The sequence below is a fragment of the Haliotis rufescens genome, unplaced genomic scaffold, assembly GCF_023055435.1.
Source record: "Haliotis rufescens isolate VD_foot unplaced genomic scaffold, xgHalRufe1.0.p SCAF_7, whole genome shotgun sequence".
Lineage (NCBI taxonomy): Eukaryota > Metazoa > Mollusca > Gastropoda > Lepetellida > Haliotidae > Haliotis > Haliotis rufescens.
Genome location: NW_025964361.1, coordinates 29,802,121 through 29,824,753, shown reverse-complemented (window position 1 = coordinate 29,824,753; position 22,633 = coordinate 29,802,121). Strand labels below are relative to the sequence as shown.

Genomic DNA, 22,633 nt, shown 5'->3' with positions numbered 1-22,633 from the left:
CGGCAGTCAGTGAAGCCTTCTTGGGGAGACTGACCCCCCTAGTCCCCCAGACTGTCCAACCAGCACCTGCAGCCATATATAGTTGGTGTGGTCAGTTGAGAGAGGTAATTATCTTGGCTTCCCTCCAGGTACTTTATTGGAGTGGCCAGACTTGCATGGTCAGTGTTTGTGTGGAGAAAGGTGGACTTCCAGCGGCCACTCACATATGTCAACCCTCTGTGGGCTGAGCACATATACTTCTCTGGTCCATTTCTCGTATTATGACTGGTTATATTTATAGCTCATTCAGTTACCTGGAGGTGAGTGTAGACATGATAGACCCATGGTTTGTAGGTCCTGGGCATGACGAGCTGATGTCATGTATCGGTGAGATTCTAGACTAATGTGGCCCCTCACTCACTCTGTGGTCCCTCACTCACTCTGTGGCCCCTCACTCGCTCTGTGGCCCCTCACCTACTCTGTGGCCCCTCACTCACTCTGTGGCCCCTCACTCGCTCTGTGGCCCCTCACTCGCTCTGTGGCCCTTCACTCACTCTGTGGCCCCTCACTCACTCTGTGGCCCCTCACTCACTCTGTGGCCCCTCACTCGCTCTGTGGCCCCTCACTCACTCTGCCACCTCCCCATGCGGATTCATTCTAGTTGTCAGTTGTGGTTATCCACAACTGGAGCTCAATGATCATCATGTTAGATTCCAGACTTATGTGGCCCCTCACTCACTCTGCCTACTCCTCATGGGGATTCTACGTTAGAATAGGTCTCCTCCCCCTCTCCTCTCCTCCTCCCCTCCCCAAATCATTATAGTTGTCAGTTGTGGTTATCAAAAACTGGAGCTCAATGATCCTCATGTTCCTGAGCTGTGACCACCATGCTAAACCTTGTGACCACAAGCGTGATCACATGTCACTCACTGTCGCAGTCCCTCGTGGATAATCACCACCACCAATCCTTAAAACCACAACCTTCATCTCCTGAACACCTTCCTCCATACATGTTCTGATCAGAAACTAGATAATCAAACGCCTGCAACACACCCTCCTGTGCACCTGCAGCACACCTTCAATACATTCACACCCTCACACACACCTTCACAGGGACAACCCCACACCCCCAACCACACCCACTCTAACATAGACACCTACACCAACACTCACATCTCTTATCCTGGAGTGTTTAACAGGATTATCACGCAGGTCTGGGGTTCAGTATTGCCAACATGGTAGACTAATGTTAAGTCTCTGAAAATATATAATTTGGATAGAAACAAACAACTCCATTAAAATTGAAAAGGAGCCTTTGCATCCTTATCTAGATTTGCGTATTTTAGAATAGAATTACGACACATCACATCATGTTCATTCTTTCTACCCTGCCCCCTACCCTGCCCCCTGCGGGTGTTTATGTACAATAAATCTTCTTCTTCTTCCATGGTCTTCTTCTTCTTCTTCTTCTTCTTCCATGGTCTTCTTCTTCTTCTTCTTCTTCTTCTTCTTCTTCTTCTTCTTCTTCTTCCCTGGTCTTTATCTTCTTCTTCTTCTTCCCTGGTCTTCTTCTTCTTCTTCTTCTTCCCTGGTCTTTATCTTCTTCTTCTTCTTCCCTGGTCTTTATCTTCTTCTTCTTCTTCCCTGGTCTTTATCTTCTTCTTCTTCTTCTTCTTCTTCTTCCCTGGTCTTTATCTTTCTGTACAGCCTTGGAGCAAGGCTATTGGTGTCCCTGCCGTTACATATTGAATTGCTGGAGGAGATAAAAACACCTTACACTCACTCACCATTGTTGTGAGGCACCTTGCAGTACACCATCAATCATTATAGATGTGTATTCCTCTCCCTTGTTTGATCTCTTGAGCCTCTGGGAATGGCCGCTTCTAAAAGTCTGTTCCTTGACACCTGTTCTGGCGGCTGAATTTCTAGTTCAACAGCCTCCATCACTCATCATGGTGTTTTCCTCCTCCTTTGTAGAACAATTCAAAGTAAGGTCCACAGGTAACAGAGATACAGGGATTATAATTGGCCATGTCATTCCCTTTATGTTGGTTATCTGTTTATAAGCTCATTTTATTGTCACATAGTATTCACTGTGGAGATTGTGGAAGATTCTTTAAGTGTCTATATATTAGGTCATTGTTTTCCCATGAAGTTAGCACAATATTGATGCAAGTCTATACAATGTGTTATCATGTGTAAACTTGTCAATTATTGTGAACATTTCGCTCACTACACAAATTTTTTTTGGAAGGCGCTTGTGCCCAAAGTGAATCTTATTCCTGTCATCCAGCCACATTAACATGACTAACAGTTTGTAAGGTCAAGCCAACCTGTCCATCACGGCTAGTTACACTAATGGTCAGCACCCATCTGGACTGGTCATTACCCAAAGTGTGTCCACACCAAGGTCCAGTCTCCAGATTCCTGGAGCACCAGCACAAGCTGACAGAAATCTCTGGTATCTGGACATCAAGAGATGGACAGGTCTTCCTTGTTAGAATCCTGGGAATCAGCTTCAGATGGAAGATAACATACTCGGCACATAACTTCCTGTCAGGCCAAGTGTAGGTCACTCAGTTGTTTATTGTTGGAGTGACACTTCCAACATTCCTGAATGGCCAGTGAGAGACAAATGGACTTCCAGGACTGAAGCTTGTACTTGACATGTTCACTTGAAATCCATATTGTTAACTGTACAGCTGTCAGTCTGTGGGTTCAGCTTCCAGTGTGGATGTCCTCTAGGTTGTTTGGTGGCAGATTGATGGGCAGCAATGACATGCAATGTACACTTACAAATTTCATTGATAAGATGTGGGTGGTAATTGGCATGACTCATGTGATGCTGGTGGGATATAGTTAAGGCATGTACATCCGTGTACATCTGGAGTGTCTTCTGTCTCATAACACCAAGATGAAGCATGGCTTTTTTCAGGGGTTGATCACATGTGAGTGAGTAAATAGAACAGATTTGTTTCGCTTAATTTGTAAAAAAACAATTTTACTTTTTCAAGAAGGATTCATGATAATGTTAAGCAGGAACTTCTGCCAATTTGCAGAAACCGAGGATGTTCTTGCCACCAGGTTTGTGTTATCTAATGATCGATAGTGCTCTTACTTGAATTATTCCTGAAACATTAAGGATACTTTCTTGCTTAAATTTTAAATATAGTTTCTTCTGAAACCTTCATATCTTATTGATGTATGATAATTTCATTAATTCATTATCAAATAGGTATATGTCATTTTAAAATACCTTCTTAAATAACTGGTTTTAGATTATTGCTTTCCATGCAAAGTGCTCATAGTGGCAGGATATGCTTCATTGTGATCTGAGAAATAAAGACGACTAGTGTCGGCATTTTACAATTAATTTCCATACAACTTTTTTTGTCACCTCTTTGAATATTTGTATCAAGTCATGACCTACCAATACAACACTTGTCAGGGCCCAACTTATAAAGCTACTTACGGGATCGGTTGGTCAGGCTCGCTGACTTGGTTAATGCATGTCATCGATCCCAATTGCGTGGATCGATGCTCATGATATCAATCACTAGATTGTCTGGTCCAGATTAAATTATTTACATACCTACGTCATATAGCTGAAATATTGCTGAGTGTGGCGTTAAACAAACAAATCAAACCAAACCAAACCCAACTTATAATACATGCACCAGTGTTGCTTATTGTTGAAAAATGCAACTGAATATTTATGTTTAGCAACCTGGTTTTGTCTGGTGAAACTAGCTTTTCATCTCAACATGCACCTGGTGCAAGTTAAATCAAGTTCTTTAAATTGAGCCATGCTTGTATCATGGCACTGCATATTGCGACACACTGAACATGAATCCTATCTACAGATTTTATTATATAATAGTGATTGACTCCCACGTGTTACATGTATCAGCTTCATGAAGGTGGGATCTGCTGACTGATCCTCAACCTGCTTCTAATGATCACCTAGAGTCCAACCAATTAGTACCCACAATCCGTCCACCATGTCAGGGTGTCAGTCCCCGCCAGGGTGCGGCATCGTGTTCTTCCCACATGTCCACGGCAACTCACACAGCCGACAGACAGCAGCACTCCTGGCATCTTGCACTGTGTGCTGGATTTACAGTGTCACCAGTAGAGTATCACTTCCATTATCACATCTGAGTCTTTTGTCTGTGCATTGTAATGTAAATGTCAGGAGTGGTTCCTGGTCACATGCTTGTCATGTGGCGTGGTATACGGGTCCCTAATTATCGAAATTAATTTGCCGTTAGGTTCATGATGTCTGTTTGATGGTGTCAGTGTCATATGTCATGTGCAAACAATGGGCATTTGGTGTGCTGTGTTTGTTTTGGTGTCTGTTTATTGGTGGTATATTGTGTTAGGTTTGAAAACTGAAGATTATAGAGGCAATGTTTGGCTTTGATGATAATGTCTGTTTTTATTATGATTTGATGAAAGGATTTACTGTTATTGCCTGTTGTAGGAAGCAAATTAGGGAGGACCAGATATTAGGGCTACAACATCTGATTTCATACTAGGGATGAGCGTCTGTTCCATTTGATTTGATTTACAATAATATATTTATTTATGATCGAATAAGTTGTTTGACAGAAATAGTCATTGAGATGTACCTTGTATAGATTTGATTATTTATGTTAATGGGCAATTCAGAATACTGGCTTTATTTAAATTAAATGAGTATCACAGAAATGTTGTAATAACCCACATGGATACAATGTGTGACTGAAATATTGCTGAAAGTGCACACCTCCCTCCCTCTCATTGAAGTTCATGAAAGTAGTGACGAGGATGAAAGCAAACACTCATGTCGTAGGGCTAGGTCTGACTCCCAACATGGGTACGGTAGGGAGATAAACTTACTGTGTTTGGAAATATGAGGTAGTCTAACTGTTGATTAGATACCTCTTAATTTCATTTTAAGCTGAGCGCTTTTGCATATGTTTTACTTGATAAGCTTATGTGACCAAATGCTTGTTCAGTGTACCAGTGAGTGAGATACTTTTACACCTTTCCAATGAGTTATCGGCAGCCATTGTTATGTGCATTGACGTGTATGCTATCGGTAGATTCACACTCTACGTTTTTGTGAAATATTCATTTTAATCATAGTTCAACCAATCAGAATCAGTCATTTTTCTGTGGCATGGTAGAATTTCTTGTGTCCCCCTACCATGAAATTGGTGGAATATTGCTTAACGCATACTCAATCAATAAAAAAATAAACTCCAAGAAATTTCTTAGTAGACTGTTGAAAATTGGCAATCCTAGAAAATGAAGTTCAGATTATTCAAACAAAATGCCTTATAAAGAAACAGTATTGCCGGATTTGAGTTCTGCAATAGTGCTGATGTTGAGAGAATCACAAATACTTTGGTTCATTGATTGAACTCACATTAGAAAAAGAAACTGAACTTTGACCGGATCAACATCATCTATAAATATCAGACTGAACAAGGAACGCTCGGGTAGCCCAGTTGTTAAAGCATTCGTTTGTCACGCTGAAGACCCGGGTTCCTACCCAGGATGGATACAATGTGTGAAGCCCATTTTTGGTATCCCCTGCCTTGATATTGCTGGAATATTGCTAAAAGCGGCGTAAAACCATACTCACTCAGACTGCTTCATGACTTTTCATTGAGATACCAGTCAAGAATTTAAGAAATATTGTTTATATCCTAATGTCTCATTTGTTTGTGAATAGGGCTGGGATGGTGTTGGCGTTGTTACATGTGATAACACACCATCAGAAGACAGCTTGGAAGGTAATGAATGGCAGATGTATTGGTTTCCTGGGCAGATTTGCATTGGCTAAGAATCAACGCTATCCCTGTGTTATGTACAGTTGTACTGGATCTATAAGTGATAAGTAAGGTGTATGGTTTAGAATGATTGATGGGAAAACCATCACATAATGTAGAAGGTAACTAATGGTATTTGACAGGGAGCTCCTCCCTCTGCCTGCTTGTATATAGCACATACAGGTCGACAGTATCGGTGGTGATATTGTTGGCAAGCAAAATGTTGTTATACGCTATCTGATAGAATTGTTTCGTCTGTTGAAACATGGGAGTGCTGTATCTTACATCACCATATGTCAGTATGTGTATGCTTTACGATTGGTCAAGACTGGGGTCATGTGACCCTGTATGTTTCCTTTGGAGCTCATGCTGCAGGCAATGGATCGTGTGGTTTTCAATCTGTATGAAATTGAGAATAATTGACAGGTTGTCGGTTTCACCTTACCATTATTCTGTGATATGTCTATGAGCATCAGCTGAACCCCTTTGATCTAATTACAAAATATGTAACGGTAACTTGGAACTGTGGTTGGAACAGTGTGGGATTTCTGGTTCGGATTATCACAGACACATGACACCAGAGTAGCCAAGGGGATCCGTCTGCTGCCCAGACTTGCCCACGGAGATTCAGACTGGGAATGAGTCTTGGGCATGGATGTCAAAGGTCATTTGGGCAAAGATGAAAGAACATCAATATGGAATATTTGCGCAGGTGTGATTCTTACCCCAGGAGGTGTCTTTGCCATGCAGGAAGCCAGAGCTCGACATTCCGAGACCTACCTATTGTGTTGCTTCTCAAAGCACCCCCTAGGGGAATGATAAAACACTAGCAGGGGATAACCAATCGCTGGCATTTGATCTGTGGCAGCGTGTAGACATTGGGGGAATTCATTAAGCTTCGGCACCAATGGTCCCTCCAAACTTGGCTGATTGGGGTAATTGTGCCGAGGGTGATATTTCGGTCAGACAAGTGACGTCCTTTGATTAGGGCATGACCTGGTGCCATGTTTTTTTAGATGGTGGCATCTGATGAGAGAGTTTTATTTTTAGCAGTACGATAATCGACGTAACAACCAACCAGGACGCTCTCAAAATTAGAAATAGTAGGCTCTTATTGGAATATAATTTTGGTGAGAAAAAAAAACAGAGCTGAAAGATTGTAAATTTCGTGGTTTATGCTGACAGCCTGAAATGATGCAAAAGGAAAGTCGGTGCGTATTATACAAGACAGATATATTTTCCAGAATTTATTTGCCCATAATTAAGGGTACATATAACACACAAGTGTGTATTATACACCAATAAATAAGTGTACATAGATCAATTGGAAGGGGTGCTAATTGGGATTGTTCACTAACCAATATATTAGCAAATATCGCCATGGGCGCTTATGAGAGCGGGGGGCTTATTACGTCGAATACGGTATCCCTTGTTAATGTTGATGTGATATTGTTTGTAATTGTTGTTGATTTTCTTTTGTTTTGTTACAGATTGCAAGATAAGAAGATGAAAATATGGTTGACATCCAGGTCAGTTTTATGGTGTTTGTATAGATATTGAAACAGATTTTCACGCATCCTGTACACTGATACCGTCCACTGCGGTCATCTGACACGGCTCCTGATAGAATCTGAACAATGTGAAAGGTTTTCCAGATTCAAAACATTGTCAAGATATTGTCAAAAACTCCAAAAGACATCAACAAAATGTTCCTTATGTTATGTAGAAGGCCTCTTTGTTTCAAGAAGTCCCCAACAGGAATTGTGAGCATTGTTGTCTGAAAACGTTTTAGGAGATGTTTGAGCAAAATCATACAAATATTCAGCATTTGTGTTGCAGCAGAAACTATATGAGACCATGCAGAGTGCCATTCCAGAGACATTCCTTCCTAGGAATTGTAATCATACATACTTTTTGCAGTTATTGTTATTTACAGCAGCTGCCTCTCCATCTTGAACCATTATGGCATGGTTAGCAGTGATTCATGTGGGGGATTACATACGGAAGGGCTTTTTCTGTGACATGGAGACCAAATTCTACCATTCCTATAGACTCTACAGACCAAACTGGAAGATATATTTGAAATAGGAGCTGCAATAACCATGCTTTCAAATAAAATGTTAAACAAAAAGACATGATTTTGTCATCTTGACCAATCATGATTATGATACGGACAAGATCAGAAACGGCTACTGGTTAATGATGAGCACACTTATCCATTTGCCAGCGATCACCAATGAACAGTGCGTTGAGGATATTTTGTGTCCAAAACAACACAATTATTACATGCCCTGCAGACCTAGTGTCATATGTAGGTCTTTAACGATGCAACGGAATCTGAGCCAACATCAGATCAAAGACGACAGTATAGATATTATTGTAAATCGCAGAGTGGAATTGTATCGGGTGTTTTCATAGTCGAACTTCACAAATGACTTTGCAGTGTCTATCGATTCTGAGACGTTTTCACAAGACATCTGCTGTTGGTACGAGATACAGAGAAAACAATAACGGCATCTTGCTGGCTTAGTTGCCTCTTTTTCTCTCGCTGCTCTGTTTTCCTTTGGAAGCAGACAGCTCTTGACTATCAGCTGTGAAAGTGTTCTTCGGAATTGACTCAAAAGTTTTCTTTAGGTGACTAATTGCATGTTTGCTGTCATTATTTAGACAGAACTTTCTGGATATTTCAATTAAAATTGTCAATCTTACTGTCAGAGATCTAAAGAAGATGCATCTAAATGGTTCGATTTATAGTTTGGTGCTTTGGTTTATGTTTTTCATCACATTAAAATTGATGCAAATTATTTATTTGTGAGATTTGCCAACCTCCTCCTCTGTAATATTTTACAATTTAGGGTTAATAGATCGTGGTGTTATGAAACATTAGGCACATGTGACTGACCATATCTGGTACATAAACACCTCCTTAGCACTCTGTGTGGTGAGCTTGTGAGAAACAAAACAATTAATTTCATAGGAAAAATGATTTTTAAATTGAATCCATCTGTGTATAATAAATAGATAAATAACCCTAAATGTAAGGATTGAATTTATGTAAACTGATTTCATGAAAACTTATAGGTCCAAACAATACAAACATTATGTCAGCTCCCACTTTTGAAGTCGCAATAACGCAGCGATATTGCTGATGTGATGTTAAATATTAAATCACTCACACTTTTGAAACTTGTGTAAATTGCTGAAAAAGTGCTGACGCAGCATTAAGCAATGTTTGCTTACTCTTTTACTTTTAAACAATTAACAAAGAATTAACTTGTTATCATCTGATGTGACTGAGGATGAGAGGAAGATTGTGGATGGACAGACTGCACATGGCTACAAGTTGTGATGCCTATTTATGTGGCCTTACTAACATGGCAGTCTGTTTTCAATCACAGTTCACATCAGTAAGATGTAATTAATATGGAGGAAACTGCTTCATGCTCTTACCCCCATATATTTTATTGCATTCTATCTTCCTTAAAATGTGAAACTGTGGTGACTCACCTGTGTCAGCTATTTGATGCAGTCTTCCATTGTTATGTTTGCTGAGGTTTTTTAGTTTTGTTGTCTGTAAACTAACTTAGAAGAGAATCTTTGTTTTGTTATTGTTAATGTCAAAACTGATCAACAACATTTATTTCATTTAAGGTCAGATGTAATCGTGATTCATTAAAATTGTAAGAAAGATAAGTATAAAGAATTTTGCTTTGAATATTAAATGCCTTGAACTATTGGTATTTATTTATTAACTTTCACCATTTTGTTTATCATAACTTGTAGAGTTCATAATTATATTAGAGTATATTAGGATATATAAGAAGTTAAAAATACCTGATTCTTTCATTTTTATCCCCCCGGCATATAATGCGGGGGGATATAGCGATCAGCCAGTCTGTCTGTCCGTCCGTAATCATTTCCTTTTCCGGGGCAGAATTCCAAAACCATTCAGTGTATTTGATCGAAACTTGGCAAATCTATCAGGCACATACTGAAGTGGTGCCTTTTAATATTTTTGGGATTTTTCTAATTTTAATTTTTTAAAATTTTTATGGAATGAAATTGGACATAGACTCAATTGGGGATGGTGTTTGTTTCTGGAGCACAATTCGAAAACCATTCAGTGTATTTGATCGAAACTTGGCAAAGCTATCAGGCACATACTGAAGTGGTGCCTTTTGATATATATTTTTTTACGAAATTTTATTTTTTACAATTTTTATTGAAAGAAGTTGGACCTAGAATCCATTGGGGAACGTTTCCGGGCCAGAATTCGAAAACCATTCAGTGGGTAAACAATGTATGCTTCTTAAAGAACATTCAACTGTTGACTCATTACATACAGAATTGCACATTTACTAGTGGTTACTTTACAGACAGCTGCCGGGGGGATTTGTCATCTTTCTGATGTCTCTTGTACTAAAGAGTCAGGTGTTCTTTAATATACACACGTGCATGCACAGCGCTACTTTAGAGCAATTGTCCACTACAGTAGTGTGAAAGAATTGGGTGTTCTTTTCTTTCTTGTGAGTAGAATATTTCGATATTTTCATTTTCTTGCAAAGTGAAAGCAATGAGAATTTATAATAATTACCAACTGCAAGTTATGTAGGAAACTCAATATGGCATATATTTGTATTCAAAGGCTTGAGTAATCAGATCGTATTGTATGACATGGATTTTTAGCGTCGTAACGAGTCTATTATTGGTCAGCGGTGTTCAGTTCATCTGTAAGCTGAATGAGTAGCACTTTTAAGGGGCACCAGAAACCTGTGTTCATCAACAGGAGGATGAAGTGATCCAGTATATATGTATGGATGACATCGATTTCATCACATTCATCATTGACCTAGTTCATCTATCAAAGCTTGGAGCCAGCTGCAAGAGGCTTGGCATTAGAGTAGTTCATGCTGAACACAATCTTTCCAAGAGGGGAGTCGTTCATGAAAGAACACTTCTTGCTTCTTATTGAGAGTCTCCGACTCCATTCGTGTCAACTTTTTCTTTATCTTTTGTTCCTTAAAGAATTCCTCTGATCGTCAGTCTCAAGATGGTTTTAACATACCTCTCCTTGATGTCTACAGTGGAGTTTAGGGTTGAAGCATCATTCAGCTGTGTACAACCACAAGGATGACATGCCCGATCAGGTGGGGACTCTTAAATACACACACCCTACTGCCTCAAGTGATCTCACTGCTGTGTTAACAACCTTGGAGGTTATGGCAAGATTGATGTTTCATGGCTCTCAAGATGGACAGTTTAGTTTATGACTTGGACCAAGAACTTTTAGCTCTGACCTGTGTTTGAGATGGAAATTATGAAAATGAAGATGAACATAAAGTCTGTATTTGAGAAGTTATTTACGATTTGGTTTTTATTTGGTTATGATTTTTTCGTGAACGTGAAATGTATACATGGTGTTCCTTGTGATTTTTTTCTTTTCTGTATTTCTTCAACCTTCACGCGAACGTCAATATTTGCATAACATCCTCCGTCATGGGGAACCGGAGCAGAATGGTTTCTCTTCAGCCATTGCATGTTGTGCACAAAATTGAGTACTGGTGAATGATTACTACAAAATTATTTTCATTTTTACAAGAACCTTTGCCAAAAGCTAATTCTGTATGATTCTGACAATATCATTAGCATGTGTGTATGAATTACTATAAAACAGTGATGTTACCAGGTGTTCACGTAAAGGTGAGCGTGACCTGCCTCACACGCACACACACACACTTTACATATGCATAAATGAATAATCTTGAACGCCACTTTAATTCTTATTTCTGGTCATCTTACCCTTCTTCAAGTATGAGGGGCTGTGGGGAAGCATTCGCTCTTCACACTAAAGGCCTGGGTTCGATTCCCCACATGGGTACAATGTGTGAAGCCCATTCCTAATGTCCCCCACCGTGCTATTTCTAGAATGTTGCTAAATACGGCGTAAAACCATACTGACTCACTCACTCTTCAAGTATGAGAGGAAGGTTGGCTGGTTGGTTGGCCATATTCCAGCTATATGACAGCGGTCTGTAAATAATCGAGTCTGGACCAGACAATCCAGTGATTGATATCATCAGCATCGATCCATGCAATCGGGATTGATGACATGCATCAACCAAGTAAGTTAGCTGTTAGTTGCCTCTTACAACAAGCATAGTCGCCTTTTACGGCATGCATAGTCGCCTTTTACGGCAAGCATGGGTTGCTGATGACCTATTCTACCCTGGATCTTCACGGGTCGAGAGGATAGGGGAGTCCAAGTAACACAACATTTTCAACGTGAGAAAAATACAAGTTTTAAAATTAACCATTTAGTGTAACATGCATGCGTAACTGACGCTACGAACCCAATGTATTGAAAACTCAAAATAAATGTGATGTTCTGTCATGGATGTTTTAGTGACATTTGGCTGAACTCTTTGATGATTTGTTTGTTTTATGTTTTCCGTAATTTAACCCGTAGGCTTATAACCCATGATCATCCATGAAGGATGTATGAAAACCTTTAGATCTGTTTGTTTGCAGGGTGCATTGATAGATTCTTATGAAGCGGTCCGAGAACACAGAAAGTCCATTCACTTAAACATATAGCAAATATTATAGTAATTTTCCTCTCCTTCAAAATGCATGATTAATTACTGAAGAAATGGATTAAAATGATTAATTGCTTGGGTAAACAGATGAAGAGTGTGTGTGCACTGTAGGCTATGAAAGACAATGCTAGAGTAATTGAAGCAAGTACTTATTGACTTCCATCAGTGGTCTCATTAAGTAAAGTGATATAATGAATCGCAACTCCATACAGATTAATTGTTGATTGGAATATTGTATTGATATGTATTGTGCTGTATTGATCATGGTTTCTGTCAATCATTAGTGGTATGTATAGAAGCTCTCAGTTAAAGCAGAGAGGTTGGACGGATCCTAATGAGGCATAGATTGTTGACTGGTGTTGGACCGACATGGAAGAGGGGAGAGATGATTCCAGATGATTTTATCCAATGCCAAGAGATGCAGGGAAAATGTTCAGGTTCAGATGTTGGATGTAAATAAAATTAAGCACAATGAAAAATAGATTTGTCAATAATGAGATAAATAAAAAATAGGGTTGGAGGAATGTTAGAAATTAATGACTAAATTATAAAATTTATGAATATTAATGTTATTACAAGCAGATTAAATCAATTAATAGACAAAAGAAACTCTTTGATTTTTTTAATGTGCTAAAAAGAGAAAAAAATATTAGCCAATTAGTGTTCAGTTTGATTGAATACCAATATTTTCTTAGGAAAATGGAGATACAACTTTGGGTTGTGATGGTGAGTAAGATAAGTGTAACACAACTTTGAACAGTATTTAAGTATATGGCCTGTCATCTTATTGGGTGAGGAAAGTTCTGAAGTGATGAGGTAAGTAGATGTTTATCACTTTGAGAACAACCAGAACATGTAAAGTGCTGATAAATCAAGGATCATTAAGTGTCAGGGAAAGTCTGGGATACACTATAGAATTCAGGGTCCTGCTCCACAAAGTCATCTTGGTGCGACAACTATTGTCCGCCGTGGGGATTCCAGGCTAGAATTGATCCCTGGCAACCTATGCTGGCGACCAATGGATCTTGGGGTCAGACATGATGACTTGGTTCATTTAGTGTCATCGTACCCAAACATCAGATATAGGTGCTCATTGTATCAATCACTGGATTGCCAGGTCCAGACACGATTATTTACAGACAGCTGTAATCTTGTTGTATGTGGCATTAAACAACAAACAAACAAACAAACAACTATTGTGAATCATGTGGTAAAGAATTATGACTTATGATCGTTATAGCAACCACATTTGCAACCTTTGTGGAACAGGTCCATGATGATGATGATGATGATGATGATATTATAGTAGATTTCATACTGGCAATAGATTCCTCATGCTGAATAGTACCAGTACTGACAAGAACCTCACAGCAGCATGAAATTTCCAAAGGGGTAATTATTTGGTAAATTATTTTGTTTTATTTGCACATTTCTTCTACAAATGCATCCCATGGGATTTGCTTTGTACCCAGGAGCATGGCAAACTGTATTTTCAATTTTAAGATTTCTGTAGATGACATTTTCATACTCTTAGATTATATTCATGATTCGTCTATAGCTACAAGATGCGTACATCATACGTTTCTAATTTGTAAAATGTCACATTCATATACAGATGGGAATTGGCTTATGTAGAAAGTGAGAAAAATCTCCTTCAGTTAATCTGCTGGTTTGAAAGTGGCAGATATTTTTATTTTTTTTCATTTAGATCATGTCTGCTTTTGGACATACATTCAGCAATATGTGATGTAAAATAATTAGCATTTGATATAAAGAATTACTCCAACATTGGATGGGCAAGCAGGTCGTGTACAGGACTTCAATCCAGCCTTGTTTCCCTGCAAACTGCTGTCATGGTGGCTCCATGTTAGACAGCTGGAGTCATTTGGGACACTTAAAGAGCTTATTTCAAATGAAAGAAGGTGAATAATATGACAGTTTCAGTAAAATATTGAATGAAGGCACGTTTGGAAAGATATTGCCTTCTTGATGCATTTTTGAATTTTATGACAGTTTGAATTGGAGGTTATTGGTTTTGAAACACGCCTGATGTTGCATGTCGAAATGACAAGCCGCACTCTCATACATCAAATATCGTGCCATTGTTGCGTCAGGGTTGCTACAACTGCAGGGTAGGTTATAAATATGTGATCATGTACTTGAATAGTTTTACCGTGTGTCGGGTCAGCTCCGGGCTTCAGCCACATGGAGAGGTCGTAATGAAGGCTCCGTCCATTCTGTCTGACACGCTCTGCTGTAATCAATCCAGGTGGTGTCAATAGTGCTGATGATTGCCAGTCAATCAGCTGCAACTGACCGCCCTAAATAAACACTGGTCATTATGTGCTGGTGGGTGGATGGCCTAATGAATGACACGGTACACTCTTGGATATCTATACCTACTTTTACTTATCGGCAGTGTGAGGATGTGTTATTGGGGTAATGGTTTGAAATTAGCGTGTGCGTATTGACATACAAGATGATTGATTGAAATTGTTGTAGAAATAGATTCAATTTGTGGTAAAAGTTTGATGAGAATTTCCATGTGTGGAGTTTGGCAGGTGAGTCTTTGAGTGTGTATATCAATGTAATGTCCGGAAATAATAATGGGGGCATTTCTTAGTTGTACCTTTCTTTGTGCACTTCAGTTGCCCTTAAAAGACTGGTGAGTAAGGATGTTTTCAACTTAGGACTTCAAGAAAGAACCCCCAACACCATTTTTTGTAGTTATGATTAAGGTGTGTATTGTGTGGACACAATGGCTGATGAGGAAAGAACAACAGCAACTAGTGTAGGATGATGACTCTTGGTTAGCCAGACCACCTCCGTGGTCCAGTGGTAGTGCTTCTGCCTGGAAGGCGGAAGGTCTGTGGTTCGATCCCCGATCCGTCTGTCACATTAAACTTTCGTCCTATGTTAGGCTTGATTCAAGTGAAATGATGAGTGAGTGAGTTGGGGTTGTGAGTGAGTGAATTGAGGTTGTGAGTGAGTTGGGGTTGTGAGTGAGTGAGTTGGGGTTGACACCTTTCTTGATCATTTTCAGATGCAATGGTGCTTGACCAAGCCCCTTGACTGGAAAATACTCCAGCCCCACTGTAACATTAGCATCAGACCAAGTCTAGATACACTGTGTGATTGATATTTAAACAGATGCATGGATAATCATCCCTATTAATAATTCAAGGGCAGACTGTGACCAAAAACATATACCCTGTGACGGTTTAAAAGAAATGTTGGTTTTCTTGAAGTATTAAACACTTGAAGAGTTATCCTCCCTTGATGAAATCATGAGCAGAATACCATTACCCTAACAACATACCCTCATCATTAGCAGAATGCTATTATCCTAACATCTAACCCTCATTCTTGTTTTTGTGCCTCTCTGTTGAAGCTTGGCTTAAAAGGAAAACTCAAGACATGTTGACAAATAAGATTTCTTGAGACTTCAAAGAGAAAAGAAGTGAACACAATAATGCCATCGAGGTGATTGACCTTAATCAGAGAATATGGAATGTAGTTCACAAAATTGCTTTTCTGTAGTAATACTTCAAGAATGTGTAGGGTTGGAAAGAAATTCATTGGTGTGGAAAATGGTATTTGGCAAGAGAATTCTTCTGAAGCCTTGTCAAGTGTGTGGATATTTTTAGTTCAAAACATTAGTTTTAAACAAGTTTCCTATTTCCAAACCTACAGAGTCTGTTTCATCATAGAATTGCTATTTATAAATAGACTTCACTGAAAATTATTTATTGCCTGAGAGCGTGTATCTTGTTCACAATCCAACAGCTTCAGCGATTGATAGAGGAGGAATGAAAGATGGAATACAGGAAGAAAAAAATGAATAAAAACTGGACATAGATAAGTATTTACATATTAACCTGTGTTATCTGGGTTGTGAAATATATCCTCTTGTTAACGTGCCTTTAGCACCATTCGATGATATCTTAACCATTAGGCGTGATTTACCATTTATAAGACACGTACCTATCACCTTATCTCCACAACAGGCAGAAAATGAGTCTTCCTTCTTGGATAAGTGGTATAACGTGTTACCAGTAAATAAATTGCCAATTATAAATCATGCAACTAGACATTATTAAACAGTGTCTAATTGTTTGCATGGTGATGTCAAGTTTGACTGTAGACATGTTGTAGGGGAATCTTTGACTCATTTCACTACATCCTTACACGACATGAAATTGAAAAAGTCCTGGAAATTGACCCAGAGGAATGTAATAATGTTGATGATATTGTGGTGTTTTATGTTGAGATCAGTTGCGATTGATAGCTTGGAAATGTCATACCAGTTACCTTGTCTGATGACGTCATCGTCTGCTGCAGCTTACAGCATGCCTGTCTTAAAATGAAGTCTACGTGAACTATGAAAAATGTATGACATTTGGATGATTCTGCATTTGGAATCAGATTTCTGTCTACGACATTCTGATTGGAAATGTGCTGTTATTTAATGACGATAGGATGAGACTTCAAAGAAGTTTGTTTATAATTCACCAGCTTTGAAAAGTGTTGATTGATGCATTTATTTGTTGTCAGCCATTTTTGTGTTCTGGAGAAGTTTGTTTCTGTACCATTTTGTCACTCAGTATGTGAGACATTGACCATTTTCTCACTCAACATTTGAGACATCGACCATTTTGTCACTCAACCAACATGTGAAAGACATCGGACATCTCACTCAACATTTAAGACATTGACAATTTTCTCACTATTGTGAGTGAGTATGATTTTACGCTGCTTTGGGCAATATTTTAGCAATATCATGGTGGGGAACACCAGAAATGGACTTCACACATTGTACCCATGTGGGGAATTAAACCCAGGCCTTCAGAGTGATGAGCAAACGCTTTAACCACTTGGCTACAGACTGCCCCTTTTCTCACTATACATCGGAGACATCGACCATTTTCTCTCTGTACATGTGAGAGACATCAACTGTTTTCCCATTTTCTCATCACGTGGGAGACATCTATGGAAAAAAGCATTAGGTAAATTACCTAATAAGCATTGGGAAAATACCATATAAGTATCAGGAAAGTACCAAGTAAGCGACCCGTAAACCGGGGTAGAATAGGTCTTCAACAACAATGCTTGCCGTAAAAGACTATGCTTGTAAAAGGTGACTAACAGGATTGGGTGATCAGGCTCGCTGACTTGGTTGATGCCTGTCATCGATCCTAATTGCGTGGATCGATGCTCATGATGTCAATCACTGGATTGTCTGGTGCAGACTCGATTATTTACAGACCGCCGTCATATAGCTGAAATATTTCTGAGTGCGGCGTTAAACAACAAACCAACAACCGACCAAGTAAGCTTTAGGAAAATGTCATATGGTCATTAGGAAAATGTCATATAGTCATTAGGAAAATGTCATATGGTCATTAGGAAAATGTCATATGGTCATTTTGAAAATGTCATATAGTCATTAGGAAAATGTCATAGTCATTAGGAAACTGTCATTCATTAGGAAACTACCACACACTGGTTAGTATTAGGAAAATTTCTATTCTACAAACTTTGAAAACAACAGCTCAAAGTAGTAGGACATCTCAAGCTTCAGAAATAATGCATGGGTGACTGATGCATCAAGTATGTTAAGGGGATAACAGGTGATGGAATTGTGTATACCTATTCTTATGAAATCATCTGGCTAGACAACTTCAGAAAGCATTAAGCGATTTGAGCTCATATTTGATATCCCAAAGTCTGTTGCAGGGAAGATTATCTTATGGAAATGCAGACTGCGTTGAGAGTGAGCGAAACCACTCCACTGACGGAGAGCCTGGCATCCTTGAATAACCAAATGCACTTTAATTGATTTCCCTTAAAACTTTGCAGTTTCATTGCATGATCAGTTTGACAGATGTGATATACTTAGTTGCTGTTAATATTGTATACTGATAACCAGGCACGAAGACTCTTGCTCTTTGATCTAGTGATGATCGGCTTGATTGTATCGGCTATAGCAACGCACTTATCAATAAGTCTATGATATGATATATAGAATCGGTCCAGCAAACCAGAAAAATGTCATTGATTTCGCTTCTCATCTGTCATTTCCTGATCAATTTGGCCATCTACAACTTGTAGGATTTATTACAGCGTTCCCTGCGACAAATGGACTTTTATTGTATTTTCCAACATTTCTCGATGACCCAATACTTTATTGGCGTTAAAAGTAAACCTAGTACTAACGTTTGTGTCGCTATATCCTGGCAGTCTAACTATATTGTGGTTTTATATGTTGATATTTCATTTACCATCAATCAATGAATTGCATTCCACGAGAGTAAATTAATTGTTTTTCCAAGCCCGATCTCCTTCACAGATTTGCTGGAGTGAATTTCTATGGATTCTGTCGCTCTTAGTGACATTAATTCAAAATGAGATAATCCAACGTAAGTGTGATGCTACGTCATTTCTGGCGATCTCACTTTGATTCAATCGTCTGCCTCTGTCTCTTCGCCTATGGAAGTAGCATTGGGAAGACGATACACTCGTTAATGGAGTTTAGTTTAATAAATAAACACTCTAACTGTTCACTCTAAAGTTATTTCATATTGGCTCTTGTCTATCTATTTTTGATCATGTGTCCTTGAGTTAATTTTATTGTAATTCTTTGTTTTTCTGTATTTATTAATCAATGTTTAGTTTGATTATGTATTATTTTGGTCCCGCTGTCAAAACCCATAGCTATGGCACTGAATCATTTTTGTTGTTTTCATTTTTCATTTTTCTTTCGGTTAAAAAATGTTCCCCATGGTGATTTCTGGTCAGAGGCGACCAAATGAATGGGTGGTCAGGCTCAGTGACTTGGTTTATGGTGTGTCCTCGTACCCCGCTAGTTGCTCATAATATCAATCAGTTGATTGCCTGGCTTAGACTGGATTATTTAAAGGCCACCATTAAATAGCTGAAATAATTCTGTGTGCAGCATTCAACAATGTATCACAAAAATGAAAGTTAATCCTGCTGTGAATCTGACAGTGATCTTGCTCGATGGCTCTGAACCAGTGAGGTGTGATGTTTCACTGAGCCAGCCATCCTTCTCTTGGGTTGGTGTCATGTGGCTGTCATGTGATTAACATGTGTCTGTCACCACTGTAATATGTCTACAGGACGTGGTATGTTCAAGGTCAATATGTTTTGAAGTCGTAGGGATTCAGTTTTGACTTCAAGGATACAAGTTTTCAGAGGAGTAACCTAAGTTAACTCTTTCAACACCGTAGGCCGGTTATCCGGCCAAGAAGCATCGAGTCCCCAGACACCGCAGGCCGGTTATCCGGCCAAGCCGTAGTCACGTCAAAATAGTACTATATTTTTATGGACCTACCTGTAATATCATTCATTTATTAAATCTATCACATTTCACAATGTCTGAAATACATATTCCATTTCAATTTAACATTTTTTATCGTTAAATTAAAAAATTATTCACTATTTCCCGCGATGTTATTGAAAATAAAATTCTCGGACACACATTTCGACAACGGGTCCACATCGAACACGTCAAAGAGGAAAAATAAAGACGTTTTAAACAAATCTTTAAATATATTATACAAAGTAATATATAAAATCAACAAAAAATATATCTAAAAGTAATCAAACTTACATCTAAGTTATTATTTTCATCTTTTCGTGCGATCGCGTGTAATGTAAGTCAAATGACATCTCGGCTTTCGTCGCCTTGAATTCTCGGCTCGGACACGATGTTTAATGCAAAAATATATGCATGAAAAATCTTTGTCACAGCTCGTAACCTAGCACGATACATTCACGAAGTTCCATATTTTTAATATATATCGTGATTTCCTGCTCAAAACGTTCAGAATAACACGATTTAACAAAATTCTTTCGCAAACTTCTGTAATTTATCGAACACGACCTTGGTATCACAGCTGTAATTTGATTGGCTGCCTTAGGTCACGTGCTCAAAATTGACCAATCACGAAACTTGTAGCAGATTTCAGCAAGAAAGCGTCATTAGAAACCAATTTTAATCCAATGAAATCGCTTGTTATAACTACGAAAAAAACCAGTCGATGTTACGAGCGTGTAGATGAAGCAATAAGCTTTCCAGCGATGTGTCATATGCCATTCTTCGACGAACGTGTTATTCATACGAAACCTCGAAAACGGGGGTATTTCTTCATTTTACTGAGCGGACAGTCGCTGTTATCTGGAAATGGGTGATGACAGAGACTATTTATAATTCTTTTTAAAATGATTTTCCAATAACGTAAACAATGAAAATAAAATAGAAATAGGTACGTGGATATTATGAAATCAAATATTTGCCGAAAATCGTCAAGTTTTCGCTTCCTTGGTCCTTAATCTGGATGTTAACAACGTGTTAGCGTACATTTTTTATTTACAACGAATTTAATTAAGTTGTAAATGCATTATTTTAAATAATGTGAAAAACATAACTTTCATATTTATAAACCATAGGATCAGACCTTTCAAATGGTGTATAACATGTAGTAGCAAATATATTTTACAAGCAGGTATTTTCTTTGATAAATGTTGACTTCATCTATCACACAAGAGCCTCTGGGAACTCGGTGTCCAAGCAGTAAACACTTCTGGTTGACTGGTGTTGAAAGAGTTAATATCTTGTGGAGATGCCGATATGTCATCAAAGTCGATCTGTAACATCATCCTTGGCATGATTGTTGTGTAGAGTTGTGTCCCTTTGCTGTACCCGAATCGGCTGCTCATCGGTTCAAATCCTCTCGGTAAAGCGGCATCACTTTCCTTCCACTTTCAACTGACATGAAATATAATTGAAATATTATTGAAAGTGGCTTTAAACATACTTAAAATAAATTGTCTCACTTACTCACTCACACAGGGGGCAGTGGGGGTAGCCTAGTGGTTAAAGCGTTCGTTTGTCATGCCAAAGACCTGGGTTCTATTATCCACATGGGTACAATGTGTGGAGTGTATTTCTTATGTCCCCTGCTGTGATATTGCTTGAATATTGATAATAATGGCGTAAAACCATACTCAATCACTCACTTACTGAGACTTGCTCAAATTTACTCACTCACTCACTCACTCACTTAAACCCTCTCACTCACTCACTTAAACCCTCTCACTCACTCACTCCCTCACTCAAATCTTCAGTGCAGACGACTAATGGGATTAATATGTCTGCCCTCTCACTGGGGAGACAGTTATTTGTGAATTAGAAATGCAAGTGCGAGGAGTAGAAATGCAAGTGCGAGGAGGACCACATTGTGACAGCTGTGGTGAAATTTGATAACGTGCACGAGCCTGTGTCATGCAAGGAAGCACAGGCTATGTCATGTGCATCGCCATGCCAACACCCAGCCATCTGCATGCAGTGCAGATGTGCAGGATTGCTCTGTGTCGTGCAGACCTCATTGTGTGTGTTGATCTTGCAATAGGGCTGGCGGGTCTGGGTGGCCCAGTAGTTGAAGGGGCCACATTCACTGTGCAGAGTTGTGTCCCTTTCACATGTATTGATCCTATGATCATGGGTTTGAATACAGATTTGCCCTGATCCTTGGTTTGTCAGCTCCGTGTTCCTGGGTTTCACAAAAGTGATAAGTGTCCAAGACCTGAATCACTTTTGGCTTTCTCCACTTCAAGCCGCCACACAGTGATATGACTGAAATAGTGTTCAACGTGGAGCAAAACCTCACTCACTCATTATAGAGACCAGTGGCGGTCGGGTAGCCTTGTGGTTAAAGCATTCGCTCGTCACGCCAAAGACCCGGGTTCGATTCCCAACATGGGTACAATGTGTGAAGCCCATTTCTGGTGTCCTCCGCCGTGATATTGCTGGAATATTGCTAAAAGCGGCGTTAAACCATACTTACTCACTTATAGAGACCAAGCGGTATTATACTGTCCACTCTCCTCATGTTAATGATATAGGAAGACTGATTGGAATTACCTTATTTTAAGGGTTTCATAAGTTTTTACTTTTCATACTTTGAAAGACAGTTGACTTTATTCGGATAATGTGTATTGGGATAAACTTTTTGTCAAGTAGGTCTTTGTTAACCTTTAGAATAGTCTCAGCTCTCCGCCTACAGTGACTGGATATACAATGGGAAGACTCGATCACTTCCCCCACTTACCACTCAATCAGTCAAGCGTTTTCGGTCACACTGGGATCACATTTTTGCGTGAAAATAAACAAAAGAAAAGTTTACTGAGTAAATACTATGGTTCCAGCCATTTGGT

The 22,633-nt window shown here is 39.0% G+C and overlaps 1 protein-coding gene across 12 annotated transcripts in view; it reads left to right on the top strand.

Annotated features, from left to right (window-relative positions):
- Nucleotides 1-22,633, top strand: part of LOC124148126 (teneurin-m-like) — a 393,541-nt gene that overhangs the window by 217,840 nt on the left and 153,068 nt on the right. For all 12 annotated transcript variants that reach the window (XM_046519084.2, XM_046519082.2, XM_048387909.1 and 9 more), the window contains one exon: nucleotides 7,289-7,327. The gene's annotated coding sequence lies outside the window, so the exon portion shown is untranslated. The remainder of the gene's footprint in view (nucleotides 1-7,288; nucleotides 7,328-22,633) is intronic.